Source organism: Geotrypetes seraphini, chromosome 9, assembly GCF_902459505.1.
Source record: "Geotrypetes seraphini chromosome 9, aGeoSer1.1, whole genome shotgun sequence".
Taxonomy (NCBI): domain Eukaryota; kingdom Metazoa; phylum Chordata; class Amphibia; order Gymnophiona; family Dermophiidae; genus Geotrypetes; species Geotrypetes seraphini.
Genome location: NC_047092.1, coordinates 124456237 through 124471585, shown reverse-complemented (window position 1 = coordinate 124471585; position 15349 = coordinate 124456237). Strand labels below are relative to the sequence as shown.

Below are 15349 nucleotides of genomic sequence, written 5' to 3'. Positions count from 1 at the left end.
GTTTGACATGTATGCCCTACAGTATCCAAAACTATATTTTACCTACAAGCAAACTAGCCTCCACACATTCAGACTGCCCCTAAAGAAAAACTAAAAGCCACAGTGCTTTTCCAGTAGCTGATACTGTAACACACTCGGAGTGACAGATTGCTGGGGGCGCACTTACGCTGCCCCCGGACCCATTTTCACCTTTTTTGATTGGCCCCCAGATAGACTGAGTGGTAGAACCCTCCAAAGGGTAGAGGGGGCCAAGGCTGATGACTCCCCCCCCCAACCACTTGGAATGTGGAACACAGATGCTTGCCTGTCAGCCATCTGCCACAAATGGGGCATGAATCCAAAGTATCCTGTCCTGAGGAGTCCATCTGATATGTTTTCTTGCAATAATGCTTCCGGCAGCAGCAGGAGGCTATTAAACTCTATGAAAGAAGCAAGCCTCAGGCAACTGGTGTTGGAACCGACAAGGGATCAGGCAATACTGGACCTGATACTTACCAATGGAGAAAGTGTCACAGAGGTCTCGGTGGGCGACACATTGGCCTCCAGTGACCACAACATGGTATGGTTCAATATCAGGAAAGGTTTCACTAAATCTACTACACTAACCAAAGTCCTCAAATTCAAGGACACAAATTTCAAAGAAATGGGAGACTTCGTTCACCAGGAGCTACAAAGCCAAGAAGAAACCGATAACGTGGAAGACATGTGGTCGACTTTGAAAGCAACCATACAAGAAGCAACAAACCGCTATGTAAAATCAGTAAGTAAACGGCGAAGGAACAATAAGCCACAGTGGTTTACTGCGGAATCTCAGACCTGATCAAGGAGAAGAAAAAAGCATTCATCTCTTACAAACAATCAGGGAAGCAGGACTCTAGAGCAGACTACCTGGCCAAATCAAAAGCCGTCAAAACAGCAGTCAGGGAGGCTAAATTCCTCATGGAGGAGTCTCTAGCAAAGAACATCCAGAAGGGAGATAAATCCTTCTTCAGGTATATCAGTGATAGAAGAAAAAACTCAGGCGGGATTGTACGTCTTAGGAAACCAGACGGAGACTATGTGGAAAAGGATTCGGAAAAAGCCCAACTATTAAATGAATACTTCTGCTCAGTCTTCACCCGAGAAGCGCCAGGGCTCGGCCCTCAGCTACAGACAAGGGTTGGCTCAGTTGACCCGTTTAGTAACTTTGAGTTTACGCCCAGCAGTGTCTACGGTGAGCTGTCAAAGCTCAAGGTTAACAAAGCAATGGGGCCGGACAACCTGCACCCCAGGGTGCTTAGGGAGCTGAGTGATGTCTTGGCGGAGCCACTGTCCGCGCTCTTCAACCTCTCCCTTAGTACAGGCAGCGTCCCGTTGGATTGGAGGACGGCTAACGTCATTCCACTCCACAAGAAAGGCTCAAAGATGGAGACAGCAAACTACAGACCAGTGAGTCTAACATCGATAGTGAGCAAACTAATGGAAACTCTAATCAAACACCAATTAGATAAGATCCTGGATGAAGAGAATCTACGGGATCCCCGACAACATGGATTTACTAAGGGGAGATCCTGCCAATCCAACCTGATCAGCTTCTTTGACTGGGTAACGGGGAAGCTGGATATTGGGGAGTCCCTGGACATCGTGTACCTGGACTTTAGCAAAGCATTCGATAGCGTACCACACCGCAGGTTACTGAGCAAGATGAGTTCTATAGGATTAGGTAACACATTGACGAAATGGGTTGGGAGCTGGCTTGGAGGTAGGCTCCAAAGGGTGGTGGTGAACGGCACCCCCTCCGAAATGACGGAGGTGATTAGTGGAGTACCACAGGGCTCAGTCTTGGGCCCAATCCTATTCAACATCTTTATAAGAGACTTGGCAGAAGGGCTTCGAGGTAAAATAACATTATTCGCCGATGACGCCAAACTGAGTAATGTAGTGGGCAAATGCACAACAGACGAAGATTCAGTGCCCGACAACATGATGCACGACCTATTCCTACTGGAGCGATGGTCTAGGACATGGCAACTCAACTTCAATGCAAAAAAATGCAAAGTTATGCACCTGGGCAGCCAGAATCCATGCAAGTCTTATACCCTTAATGGCGAGATCCTAGCAAAAACGGTAGCAGAACGAGACTTGGGGGTAATCGTCAGTGAGGACATGAAGTCTGCCAATCAAGTGGAGCAGGCTTCGTCCAAGGCAAGACAAATCATGGGCTGCATACGAAGGGGTTTCGTCAGTCGGAAGTCATTATACCATTGTATAGATCCATGGTGAGGCCCCACCTGGAATACTGTGTGCAATTCTGGAGGCCGCATTATCGCAAGGATGTGCTGAGACTGGAGTCGGTGCAAAGAATGGCCACCCGGATGGTCTCGGGACTCAAAGATCTACCATACAAAAAACGGCTTGACAAATTACAGCTATACTCGCTCGAGGAGCGCAGAGAGAGGGGGGACATGATCGAGACGTTCAAGTATCTTACGGGCCACATCGAGGCGGAGGACGATATCTTCTTTTTCAAGGGTCCCATGACAACAAGAGGGCATCCGTTGAAAATCAGGGGCGGGAAACTACGAGGTGACACCAGGAAATTCTTTTTCACTGAAAGAGTGGTTGATCGCTGGAATAGTCTTCCACTACAGGTGATTGAGGCCAGCAGCGTGCCTGATTTTAAGGCCAAATGGGATCGGCACATGGGATCTCTTCACAGGGCAAAGGTAGGGGAGGGACATTAAGGTGGGCAGACTAGATGGGCCGTGGGCCCTTATCTGCCGTCTATTTCTATGTTTCTATGTTTCTAATGAAGCTTGTAAAGGCAGAAAATAGCTTTTATTTCAGATCAGGAAAATCTAAGATGGCTGCAGCCGGAGCAATTTTACTGATAAAACAGCTCAGGAAAATCACCAAAACCCTCAAAACACAGCAATTTTAGGATTTTGGCGGTGGGGGGCCTAGAACTAACTCCCAAACCACAGAAAATCCAAATCTGGAGACCCCCCAAAAATCGATCTCTCAGGCTGTTAGCATGTTACTCACTGTGCCATGATGTGATGGGAACTGCAAGATGGAAGCTGAAAACAGCTTACAGGGACATCCTCTGCCTCAACAAGACTTGGAACCTGGACCACCAGTCTTCCGACTGCCTCTCAGGCCCAACACCTCAGCTGGAGACCTCCACCACAACCAGAAACGCTACGCAGGTAAATGGGTGGAGCCCCAATACCGGATACACCTACATGTAGCCACGCAGCCAGCACTCAAACCCACTAGCAGATGAACCTGGGGTGAGCAACACTTCTAAGGGAACAGTCCCTGAGCCCCAACCTATGAATGCAGGTTGTCCAGGTGGGAGCACCGCAGAGTAGCCAACCCCCTGGAAGCAGCCAGAGTTGTCCCCACGAGGAACCTCTGCAGTATGAAAGCACGAAGCCGCGAAAACACTGAAGATAGAGAAAAATAACCACGAGCAGAAAGGACTATCCCCTACTGTCTCGCTTGTAGGAAGGCAACTGGCAGTCAGAGGGTAGTCCTGAGGTAAGGGGTCAAAAGTATATAAATGAAGCTTGCTACAAGAGATCTCATGAGGTAGGATGCATAACCCACTTATCCAGAAATAGAGTGGGATTGCACAAGAAATAGGGGTTTTGGAGGTGGGTATTGTTGCAGATTTAACCCTTCCCCCTCCTCTCGATTTTCCAATAGGCAATAATGGGACTGTACTTACAGATCTGTAAAGGTGGCTGCCTGTCAGCTTTACTAGTAGTCAGAGAATGGAAAAGACTTTTTGCCTCAGAACTTTAACAAAATGGCTCCGAACCAGAAAATTTTGGGGCTGCCAGATGGACTGGCCCTCAACCAAGAACCACCCCCCCCCCCCCCCGCAGAACCTTAGAGCACGACCCGGGGGGGGAGGGAGGAGGGACAAATATGGAACCATGGGTGACCCAAATCACAGGAATGTCATGTGATGGGAGAGAAGGAAGGAAAAATTATGTTCTTACCTGTTAATTTTCTTTCCCTTAGACGCAGCAGATGAATCCAGAGACCAATGGGATAGCACACATCTACCAGCAGGCGGAGATAGAGAAACTGATTAACAGGTGGTCCCATTGGCTGGCACTCCTCCTGTATCTCCAGTATAGCTCCTTGCCCAAGCATCCATAACCATCAATAGGCATAGCATGGAAAAAAAACAAAAAACTTCTTTCCCACAACAAATCTCAAAAGGCAATAATACAGAATACAACCCTCAATAATAACAAACTTCGAAAGTTGCAAAAGAAAAAAACTACAGACAATGTCCAGAAAGGGTGGGGCTCTGGATTCATCTGCTGCGTCTAAGGGAAAGAAAATTAACAGGTAAGAACATAATTTTTCCTTCCCTAGCAACAGCAGCAGATGAATCCAGAGACCAATGGGATGTAGCAAAGCAATCCTCAATCTGGGTGGGAAGCAAACGCCGCCTCCGCAACAACCGACGCACTAAACGCATCTACCGCATGCGCCCCCACATCCAACCAGTAAAGCTGAGAGAAAGCACTCTCGGAAGACCAAGTAGCCACGAGACAAAACTCCTCCAAGGAAAAAACCTCTGGTCCGAGTCCAAGAAGTAGCCATCACTCTGATGGAATGGTCATGAAGTTCTTTCGCCAACCGCTTCCCTGCCATCAAGCAAGCGTAAAGAATATCCTCCTGGACCCATCGAGCGATGGAGGCTTTGGACGCCGCCATATGTTTGAGGCATCCCTTGAAGAATACAAAAAGGTGATCTAAACAAATAAAAGTCATTAGAAACCTTGCTCGCAGAGAACGCTACGCACTTTTAAAAAATGCAGTGAATAAAAGCACGTCTCCCCATTTCTCCTCCCAGGAAGAAGGAAGGAAAAGTGAGCGTGTCATAAAAGAAAGGATGACACCTCCTTAGAAAGAATTGTGGTACCGTCCGAACTGATACCCCAGATTTTGGAAATCAGAAATAAGAATCCCCGCTGAACAAGGCCTGCAACTCGGAAAACTGCAGAGTCGAAACCATGGCCACAAGAAACCCCATGTTCAACGGCACAAGGAGGAAATGAAGCCTTCGGTAAACTGCGAAGAAGTACCTGAAGATTGTACTCCGGACAGGGCTTTCTAAGAGGTGTACAAATATATCGTACTCCGTTTAGGAACTGAACTACATGAAGCTGAGAAGTAATCGAAGAGCAATATACCTAGCCCTTGTAACAAGCTAAGAATGGCACTTGAAGCTGAAGGGAATTGAATGCTAAGCCCTCGGCAATACACCTGTGCCAAAAAGGAACTCTGGAAGGGTGCAAATGTTGAGAAGTATCCAAGAAAGGAAAAACCTCCAAAAGGAAGAAGAAGCCACAGGTGAAGACATCTGTAGCGCCTGGATAAGAGAAGAAACAACCTGTTCGCATAACCCTTACACGTCAGTCATGACTTCTCAAAAGCTAGGTCGTAATACCAAAGTAGTACGAATATCCATGTTGATCGGATCCTAGGTGAGCAAATTCGGAGATACCAGGAAACTTCTTAGTCCGGCTGTCGAAAGACTCATCAGATCCGCATAGCAAGGATGGCGCAGCCAAGCCAGAGATTCTACAAATACTGTGCCCAGAAAGCGAGCTTGAGATGGCAAATCCAAGCCATCATCAGCCAGGGGAAAACACTAAAAAAGAGAAACCAGAGGTGAGAAAGAAGCCACCCTGTAACCCCCTCTAACTCCCACTCCCTGTGCCTGCCGAAGAAGCTAGGAAGCATTGAATTGTGAGACGAGGCCATGAGGTCTAATTCCAGGAGATCTCACATCCATAAAAAGAGCTGGAACGCCTGAGCCAAAATTCCCAATATCCAGGATGTAGAAGATTTCACTATTACTAACGTTTACACTTTCTAGAGCGTACATAGTGCTGTACACTGTAACATACAATAAATGGGCCATGCTCAGATTTCGCGGAGAGAAAGTCTATCCAAACTCTTTTCCTGACCCTTAAAATGATCTGCCAACAGAAGAGGAAGATGAGGGTCCACCCATTGAAGTAGAACAACAACTATACCTGGCAACCGAGTACATTACCTACTGCCCAAGCTGTAGAGAAATACCCCCATCATAATACTGACTGAAAGGACCCTCAGCGGCATTCCGGAAGAATGGTCTGAAGCTCCAGAAAGGTAGCCTGACCATGCTCAAGAGTAGAAGAATGAACAAGTACTGAGTCGCCTCTTAAGACCAGACTCCTGGAGCTGAGAATGGAAGGCACCGAGCCCCCCAACCCGACAGCCCGGGATGTTTGGTGGCCATGAGCTAGTCCAGCAAAGACCAAGGCATGCCTTTGAAAAGAGAAATATCGCTGAGCCACCAAATCATACAGAGCGATGCATGAGGAGCCTACCAAATAATTGGAGCCCTGAGATACCGGGAACCACCGGAACAAAAGCAACTGCTGTAGCGTTATAATGGGAAAGCAAGCCAAAGTTCCCAGTGGAGTCAGCAACATGGATCCTATAACCTGTACAGAATCCCATATTCTGGGTCATGGTGACCAAAGAAGAATGCAAACCTGAGACTGTGACCCATCGTCCTAGTCTCTGGGAAGAAACACATTTCTCTCCTATATGAATAAAAACATCTCCCCGATATACCTATAAATAGTACAGGAGAAAAGAGCGCTGTGTAAATTCGAAGATTCACGTCCAAAGAACTGAGGAAAAGAAACCACCCTTTTCGTGTCAGTCAAATGGCCCGACTGGAAGACGTCCAAATCAAGCAGTCAGTCAAGAAGAAATTAGGTGAAATCACCTGGTAGCGCCAAAACGGTACCACTGCCCACATTTTCTAAAATGTTCTTGAAGCCTTGGGTAGGTGAAATGGCATGTGGCAAAACCGAAAGCGCTGCTCAAAGAGAGGCAAGCAAACCTAGTGCCGATTCGGAGTCCATAGGGAAAATGTAAATATTCTCCCAGCAGAAATGTGTAACCCTGAGAAACTAATTCAGCAGAATGGGATCCAGCCAGCCCAATGCCCCCGTCTTGGGCACCATGCAGTAAGTGGAACAACGTCCCTTAGTTCCCGAAGAACTACAAGAACTGCCCTGAGGACCAGTAACACTGAAAAGGGAAACACAAAACATAGAGACTCCAAGAACGAACTGGAAACCTGAGGAGGATGCAAAGTTGCAAGCATCCTGAAAAATCTTCACAGCCCCCTGACCTGACATTATAGCGTCTTCTCCCTCATGAGAAAGCCTGAAGAGTCATTGGAAGAAGTCAAGATCCCCTCAGAATGAAGTGCAGAAGGTCAGGGAATGGCAGGATTAGAACTGTAGGTTCTGCAAGAAGATTCTCCTAGGAAAAATCAAGTTTCACAATGTAAAGAGGAATATACTGGAACCATGGAAACAGTACTAACTCCATGCAACATGAGCGAAATACGAATGTCCTTTAAAGTGAATACGTACTAGACTCAATCAAGATGCTGCCCCGTGGAAAACAGCAGCATCCTTATAAGTATCAGACAAAGCTCACATCGGTAATGAGAGCTTCAGGGATAGGGCTAACAGCCACATAGCGCTTGATCCTCCGCGGGTTTGATAGAATAGGTAACTGGCTCCTGGTTAAAAGGAGCTGTACAGCCTTTCCTGTCTGGTCGGGGGGCCCGTCTAGCATGTGCCATGAGAAAATGGCGACAGGAGAAACCAGCGTAATAAGCATGGAAATCTGAAGTCCAGGCCCCCTCAGAAATAGAGAAAGAGAGTTCTTGGCCGCAGGAAGATGCGCAGTGTCATTATGCCCATAGAGACAGCCCGAACTTGGAAACTGTTTATACTACCTTTAGGCATATATATCCTGTGCCACTACTAGACACATGCAGCTCAACACAGAGGCCCAAATAAGGACAGTTACCAACAGACAAAGGCTCAATCTGCAGGGACCCCAAGAGAGACAATGAGATACCTGTTTGAAATACAGGGCACTATCTTACTGCTGATCTCACCGTGCCGTGAGTCACCGTATGTCGCCCCAGTCCGGAGACAAACTGAGACTGGGTGACCTAGCACAGGTCAGAGTCTCTCTGGTAAACCCCTTGAATGCTAACCCCAGAGTCCGATTAAACAAGCAGCTTCCTTCAAGGGAGTACAGCAGGAACACAGACATAGACATATAAATCTGCCCAAGCTTGTCCCAAAGCTGGTGAAACACATACAACTTGTCTGAACCGGAAAGGAGAGAAGCCCCGGCATACCCTGACCAAAGTCAGCTGGAAACAAACTACTGGAATGCTGCAGCTCTCCCACCATCGCCGGAGACCCAAGCGCCCGCCTGATTCTCGCTGACATGTGGCCACTGCATCAACGCTCCTATAAACATAGTCGGATTCAAGCCCCGCAAAATTTACCCTGCCGCTGCTTGCATAGAAAGAAAATCAGACTCGGGGAATAACCAGAAGAACGGCCCACAGTGCCGGAAAAAACATGTCCCATCTCATGCGCGCTGCTATTAATCAGCACCTGCACAATCAGCTGCACATGGCCGTGACAAACACTGATGAAAGAGAGCCTCAGAATAAACATGACTACTACTGCTACACTGAAACCCAACAATGAGAACAAATGTGAGCATGAAATCGCACTGCTACTGCCGCGCTGTAACCAACAAGGAAACCAAGCGCGTGCATGCAAAGGGCGGGAAGTCCCGGCTCCCTCCACGGATTTCTAGTCATAAAACTTAGCCTCAATCAAATATCCATTCCTTAAACATACGTTGACCGAACCCACATTACTAAGACTCCCAAACAGAACCTGAAGTTCAACCAACATTAAAAAACAGAGACACTCACAAGCTTGTTATTAGGGCCAGTTGAAGCCAGTTAAAGCTGGTTGAGCACAGTAACAGAGCAGAAAGCACAGTTACTTACCATAACAGTTGTTATCCAGGGACAGCAGGCAGATATTCCCACATATGGGTGACGTCACCGAAGGAGCCCCGCAGCGGACAGCCTCGAAAGCAAACTTGCTTGAAGATCTCGAACTTTCGAGCACTGCACCGCGCCTGAGCGCGTGCCTTCCCGCCCGAACTAGGGGGCGCATCTCCTGAGAGGATCCTCAGTTCAGATACCTAGCCAAGAAGCCAACCAGGGGAGGTGGGAGGGTTGTAGGAATATCTGCCTGCTGTCCCTGGATAACAACTGTTACGGTAAGTAACTGTGCTTTATCCCAGGACAAGCAGGCAGCATATTCCCACATATGGGTGACCTCCAAGCTAAGTAAAAAGGGATGGAGGGAAGTTGGCAATTTACGAAAAAAGATTTTGCAAAACAGATTGGCCAAAATGGCCATCCCTCCTGGATAAAGTATCCAGACAATAATGAGAGGTGAAAGTATGAACCGAGGACCAAGCGGCAGCCTTGCAGATTTCCTCAATAGGAGTTGATCGGAGGAAAGCTACAGATGCCGCCATAGCTCTAACTTTGTGGCCCGTCACTCGACCTTGCAGAGGAAGACCAGCCTGAGCATAGCAGAAAGAAATGCAAGCAGCCATCCAGTTGGAAATAGTACGCTTTGATATAGGACGACCTAATCTGTTCGGATCAAAAGATATGAAAAGTTGAGGAGATGTTCTGTGAAGCTGAGTGCGTTGAAGATAGAAAGCCAAAGCACGTTTACAGTCCAAGGTATGAAGAGCCGCCTCTCCTGGATGAGAATGAGGCTTTGGAAAAAATACAGACAGAACAATAGATTGATTGATATGAAATTCTGAAACAACTTTAGGCAAGAATTTAGGATGAGTACGGAGAACAACCTTGTCATGGTGAAAAACTGTGAAAGGTGGATCAGCCACCAGCGCTTGTAACTCACTGACACGTCGAGCAGAAGTGAGGGCGATCAGGAAAACAGCTTTCCAAGTGAGATACTTGAGATGAGCTTTGTCAAGTGGTTCAAAAGGAGATTTCATAAGTTGAGCTAAAACAACATTGAGATCCCAAACCACAGGAGGTGGTTTAAGAGGAGGATGGAGATTGAGAAGTCCTTTCATAAAACGAGAAATCATAGGATGTGCAGAAAGGGGTTTTCCATCCAAGGGCTGATGAAAAGCAGCTATAGCACTAAGGTGGACTCGGATAGATGTAGTCTGAAGTCCAGATTGTGATAAATGGAGTAAATAGTCCAGAACTGATGTCAAGGAAGCAGATGGGCGGCACTGTTCCCTCTAAGCTGAGCAGGAGTCCTCCACCCACAGTCTCACCAATAGAGGGTGCTGTTTTACTGTCACATTTTTCAATTGTGAGGGACAGGCAAGTTCTGCAGGACTCCAGGGAACATACCTGTCCTTAGCGACTGAAAATATTCCACCCCCTAGTGGTAGCAATGCAGCTGGAGGACACCTGCTCAGCTTAGAGGGAACACTACGTGTAGAACACCAAGCAGAGAATCTTGTCCACTTTTGACCATAACATTGTCTAGTTGATGGTTTTCTGGAAGCAAGTAAAATATCTTGAACAGACGGAGAGAATTGAGAAAAGTCTGTTATATAGAAAGGTACCAAGCTTTCAAATGTAGAGACTGTAGATTGGGATGAAGCAAAGATCCTTGATTCTGCGTGAGTAGAGAAGGAAATATTGGTAGAAGTAGAGGCTCCCTGGTGCTGAGTTGAAGTAGAAGGGAGAACCAAGGTTGCCTGGGCCACCGAGGGGCTATCAGAATCATGGTGGCATGGTCTGATTTCAACTTGACTAGAGTCTTGAGAATCAGAGGAAACGGAGGAAAAGCATAAAGGAACTGATTCCTCCAGTCCAGTAGAAACGCATCCGCTTCGAGACGTTGAGGAGTATAGATGCTGGAGCAAAATTGAGGCAGTTTGAAGTTGAGAGGTGACGCAAACAGATCTATCTGCGGAGTACCCCAACGAGCAAAAATTTGGCGAAGAGTAGGAGAATTGAGTGTCCATTCGTGAGGTTGTAGAAGACGACTCAATTTGTCCGCCAAACAATTGTGTTGACCCTGAATATAAACCGCTCTGAGGAAGATGTTGTGAAGAATCGCCCAATGCCACAATTTCAGAGCTTCTTGACAGAGGGAATGAGATCCCGTCCCTCCCTGTTTGTTGACATAATACATGGCTACTTGGTTGTCGGTACGTACTAGAATCACCATGTCGTGAAGAAGATGCTGAAAAGCTTTGAGAGCATAGAATATCGCTCTGAGTTCCAACAGATTTATAGGACACCGCCGGTCCGCTTGGGTCCAGAGCCCTTGAGTGCAAAGACCGTCCACATGAGCTCCCCATGCGTACATTGACGAGTCGGTTGTGAGGACCTTCTGATGAGGAAGAGGGTAAAACAGTAAACCTCTTGAAAGATTCAAAGAGAGCATCCACCAACGGAGAGACTTCTTTAATGAAGGAGTGATGGAAATTAGTCGAGTTGGTGGATCCACTGATTGTTGCCATTGAGATGCCAGTGTCCATTGAGGAATGCGAAGGTGAAGTCTGGCAAAAGGAACCACATGAACTGTAGAAGCCATGTGACCGAGCAGAACCATCATTTTCCTTGCTGGAACAGTGGAAAGTTGGAAGAATTGTTGAGAAATTTGAAGGAGTGCATCCTGACGTGGTTGTGGAAGGTATGCTCTCAGATTGATAGTGTCCAGAGTTGCTCCTATGAACTGGAGAGACTGAGAAGGAGTCAGCTGAGATTTGGGAAAATTGATGTGAAATCCCAAACTTTGTAGAAAAAGAATAGTCTGTTGGGTCGCTGCAATAACCTCTGAAAAAGAGGGAGCCTTGATGAGCCAGTCGTCTAGGTATGGAAATACTTGGAGACCCTGGTTGCGAAGAGCTGCAGCCACAACCACTAGGCATTTGGTGAAAACTCTGGGGGAAGAAGCCAGTCCGAAGGGGAGAACTCTGTACTGAAGATGAAGATTTCCTACTTGAAATCTGAGGAACTTGCGAAACGCTGGATGAATAGGGATATGAGTATAGGCCTCTTTGAGATCGAGGGAGCACATCCAATCCCCTTGATCCATCAAGGAATATAGAGTTGGCAGAGTGAGCATTCGAAATTTCTCTTTGACTAGATATTTGTTGAGAGCTCTGAGATCCAAAATCGGTCGCAAATCCCCCGTCTTTTTGGGAACTAGAAAATAACGGGAGTAGAATCCCAAGTTCCTTTGGGGAAGAGGAACTTCCTCCACTGCTCGCAGGAGAAGAAGAGCTCGAGCCTCTTGAAGTAGGAGGGGAAGATGCGACTGATTTGAAAGACACTCTCTTGGATGGCGATCTGGAGGTACCTGAAGGAGTCGAAGAGAGTATCCCTCTCGTATGATGGTAAGTACCCAGAGATCTGATGTAATGAGCTCCCATTGATGATAAAATGTGGACAGGCGACCCCCTATGGGGAGGGGAGAATTTGGAAACAGAGAAATTTGAATGCTCAGGTCGAGATTGTCAAAAAGACTGAGCAGGCTTGGTGGCAGCAGGGGTCTGAGACTTTTGTTGTCGCTGTTGTGGAGGAGGCCGACGAGAAGGAGGTCTAGAAAAAGCAGGAGTTGTTTTCTGTGGATAGCGACGTGGAGTCTGTTTGAAACCTCTAGTTGGTGCAGGTTTAGGTTTTGGACGAATGAGGGAAGCAAAAGAGCGCTCATGTTCTGAAAGACGCTTGGTAGCCGCCTCAATAGAGTCATCAAATAACTCATTTCCTTGACAAGGAAGATTAGCCAATCTATCCTGAAGATTAGGATCCATGTCCACTATACGTAACCATGCTAACCGACGCATGGCTACAGCAAATGCAGATACTCTAGACGAGAGTTCAAAGGCATCATAGGAAGCTTGTAACATGAATAGTCTCAACTGAGAAAGTCTTAAGGATATTTTTAAATTCTGATAGACGATTGGTAGAGATGTCTGGGTAAAAGGAAGATAAAATCTTTAGAAAATGGTTGAAGTAGGACATAAATATGTAGTTATAATTAAGAACTCTATTTGCCATCATAGAGTTCTGGTATAAACGTCGACCAAATTTATCCATGGTACGGCCTTCCCTACCAGGGGGAACTGAAGCATAAATTTTGGAAGGATGTGCTTTCTTCAATGATGATTCTACTACCAGAGATTGATGAGAGAGTTGAGACTTTTCATATCCTTTACATGGGACCGTTCGGTAACGGGATTCTAACTTGGATGGGATAGCAGTGATGGAATAAGGTGTTTCCATATTGCGAGTGAAGGTCTGCTGCAGAACAGGAGTCATAGGTAATCTGAGTGACTCTTTCGGTGGATGAGGAAGTTCCATATCCGCTAAGTATTCAGGAGTATATTTGGAGTCTGAATGAAGGTCTAGCTTGAGAGCTTGGCCCATATCAAAAATAAATTTGGCAAAAGAAATTGATTTTGGATCAGATGTATCCTCAGGAGAGCCACTGCGAGATTTAGGCTGAACTGAGTAAGATGGAGATGCCTCTCTAGAGTATGGTGAAAGGTCTGATTCCAGACGTAGAGTGACAGAAGAAGCTGCACTGTGAGGTGGAGTAAGAGAATGTTTTCTTTTCAAACTCCTGGATGGAGAAGTACCAGGTGTACGTGGTACAGAATGAGTCGAGGTGTGAGGAGAACTGTCTCGACGGACTGGCTTCGACGGTGTTCTCGACCGAGAAGGGCTTCGAGTCGAGGCTCGATGATGTCGAGAGCCATGCTTTGTCTTCGAAGAGTGAGGTAAAGAAGTCTCGGTATCTAAGGTCGAAGACTCCCTCCGAAGCTTGGAAGTAACAGGTCTTGAATGCTTCGACCGGTGCTTCGGAGGAGGCGAGCCCGGAGAAGACTCCGATGAAGAGATGTTCTTCGGTGTCCGGGATCGGCCTCGGGAGACTGGAAGCTGTGGTTGAGTGACAGGCTGATCAGTCCGAGGCAAAGTCGAGGACGGGACCAGTTGAGCCACTAAAGAGGAAATCTGAGTAGTAAGTATGGATTTCAACATGTCCTCCAGCATCGGCACCGAGACAGAAGATTCTGACCTAGTAGGTGCAGCAGTACGCTCCGAAGAGGGCGACCTCGAAGGTGAGTATTCCCTTATCTTGGAGGTACGCTTCGAAGCTGGACGTGCCGAGGACTCTGGTGGCTTCTTGGATACGGCACCTGAAAGGGAACTCGGAGACTTACCCCCCGTAGAAGACTTCGTGGATGGCGTCGTCTTCGAGGCAACCGAAGCAGAATAGGTCGAGGCCTTCGAGACCGAAACTCCAGCCGGAGTCTGGGTCGAGGCCTTCGAGACCACAGGTGTCGACGTCGTCGGAGTCGAAGCCTTCGAGACCGGGGCAGCCGCCGAGGTCAAGGCCGGATCCGAAGATTGCTCCATGCCGAAAAGTTGAAAAAATTGAGCACGTCGCCGAAAAGCCCGTGGAGTGAGGGTGAAGCAGCGATGACAATCTTCTGGGGAATGAGAAGAACCCAGGCACTGTAAACAACGGCAGTGGGGATCGGTGACCGAAATCACCCGATTACACTGTCGACATCGTTTAAACCCGGTAAGAGGCCGGGACATGGAAAAAATAAAGTCCGTGTCGAACGAAGGAGCTAATGGGCCTAGGCCCAAAGCTCGACGGCCGGACAAAAAAGAAAAAACAAAAAAATTTTTTTTTTTTTTTATTATTTTATCAAGATAAAAATAAAGTAAAAGACAAACACAGCGACCGACTTTAAATAAAGAAACAGCCGCGGTGATGAGAAGGCAATGCTGCAGAGAAAGAAAACGTGTCTTCTTGTCTCCGCGGAAATAAACGAACTGAGGATCCTCTCAGGAGATGCGCCCCCTAGTTCGGGCGGGAAGGCACGCGCGCAGGCGCGGTGCAGTGCTCGAAAGTTCGAGATCTTCAAGCAAGTTTGCTTTCGAGGCTGTCCGCTGCGGGGCTCCGTCGGTGACGTCACCCATATGTGGGAATATGCTGCCTGCTTGTCCTGGGATAATGTAGCAACTGTGGTCTCTTTTTTTTTTTTTACAGAGAAGGGAAAGAAGAAAAAAATTGAGACCCAGTCAGACCCTCTAGCAATGGAGGGAGGGTGAGGCAGGGACCTGGGGGGGGCCCAGGTGTAACCCCTAAAGCCGGCACCATTCAGCCGGACACCCCTGTCTCACTGAAGAGAAAATCTCAACAGGAGAAATAGCATTGCCAGATCACTGAAGAGAAACCACAACAGGAGAAAATAAAGTTCCAGTCACAGCCAGAATTCAGGAGCTAGTTGAATAGCGACCATTTCCTGCTGGGAGATAGAGAATACTGGAGATACAGGAGGAGTGCCAGCCAATGGGACCACCTGTTAATCAGTTTCTCTATCTCCGCCTGCTGGTAGATGTGTGCTATCCCAT

At 47.4% G+C, this 15349-nt stretch overlaps 1 protein-coding gene across 9 annotated transcripts in view; it reads right to left on the bottom strand.

Annotated features, from left to right (window-relative positions):
• Nucleotides 1-15349, bottom strand: part of ATG16L1 (autophagy related 16 like 1) — a 271176-nt gene that overhangs the window by 246804 nt on the left and 9023 nt on the right. The window lies entirely within an intron of this gene.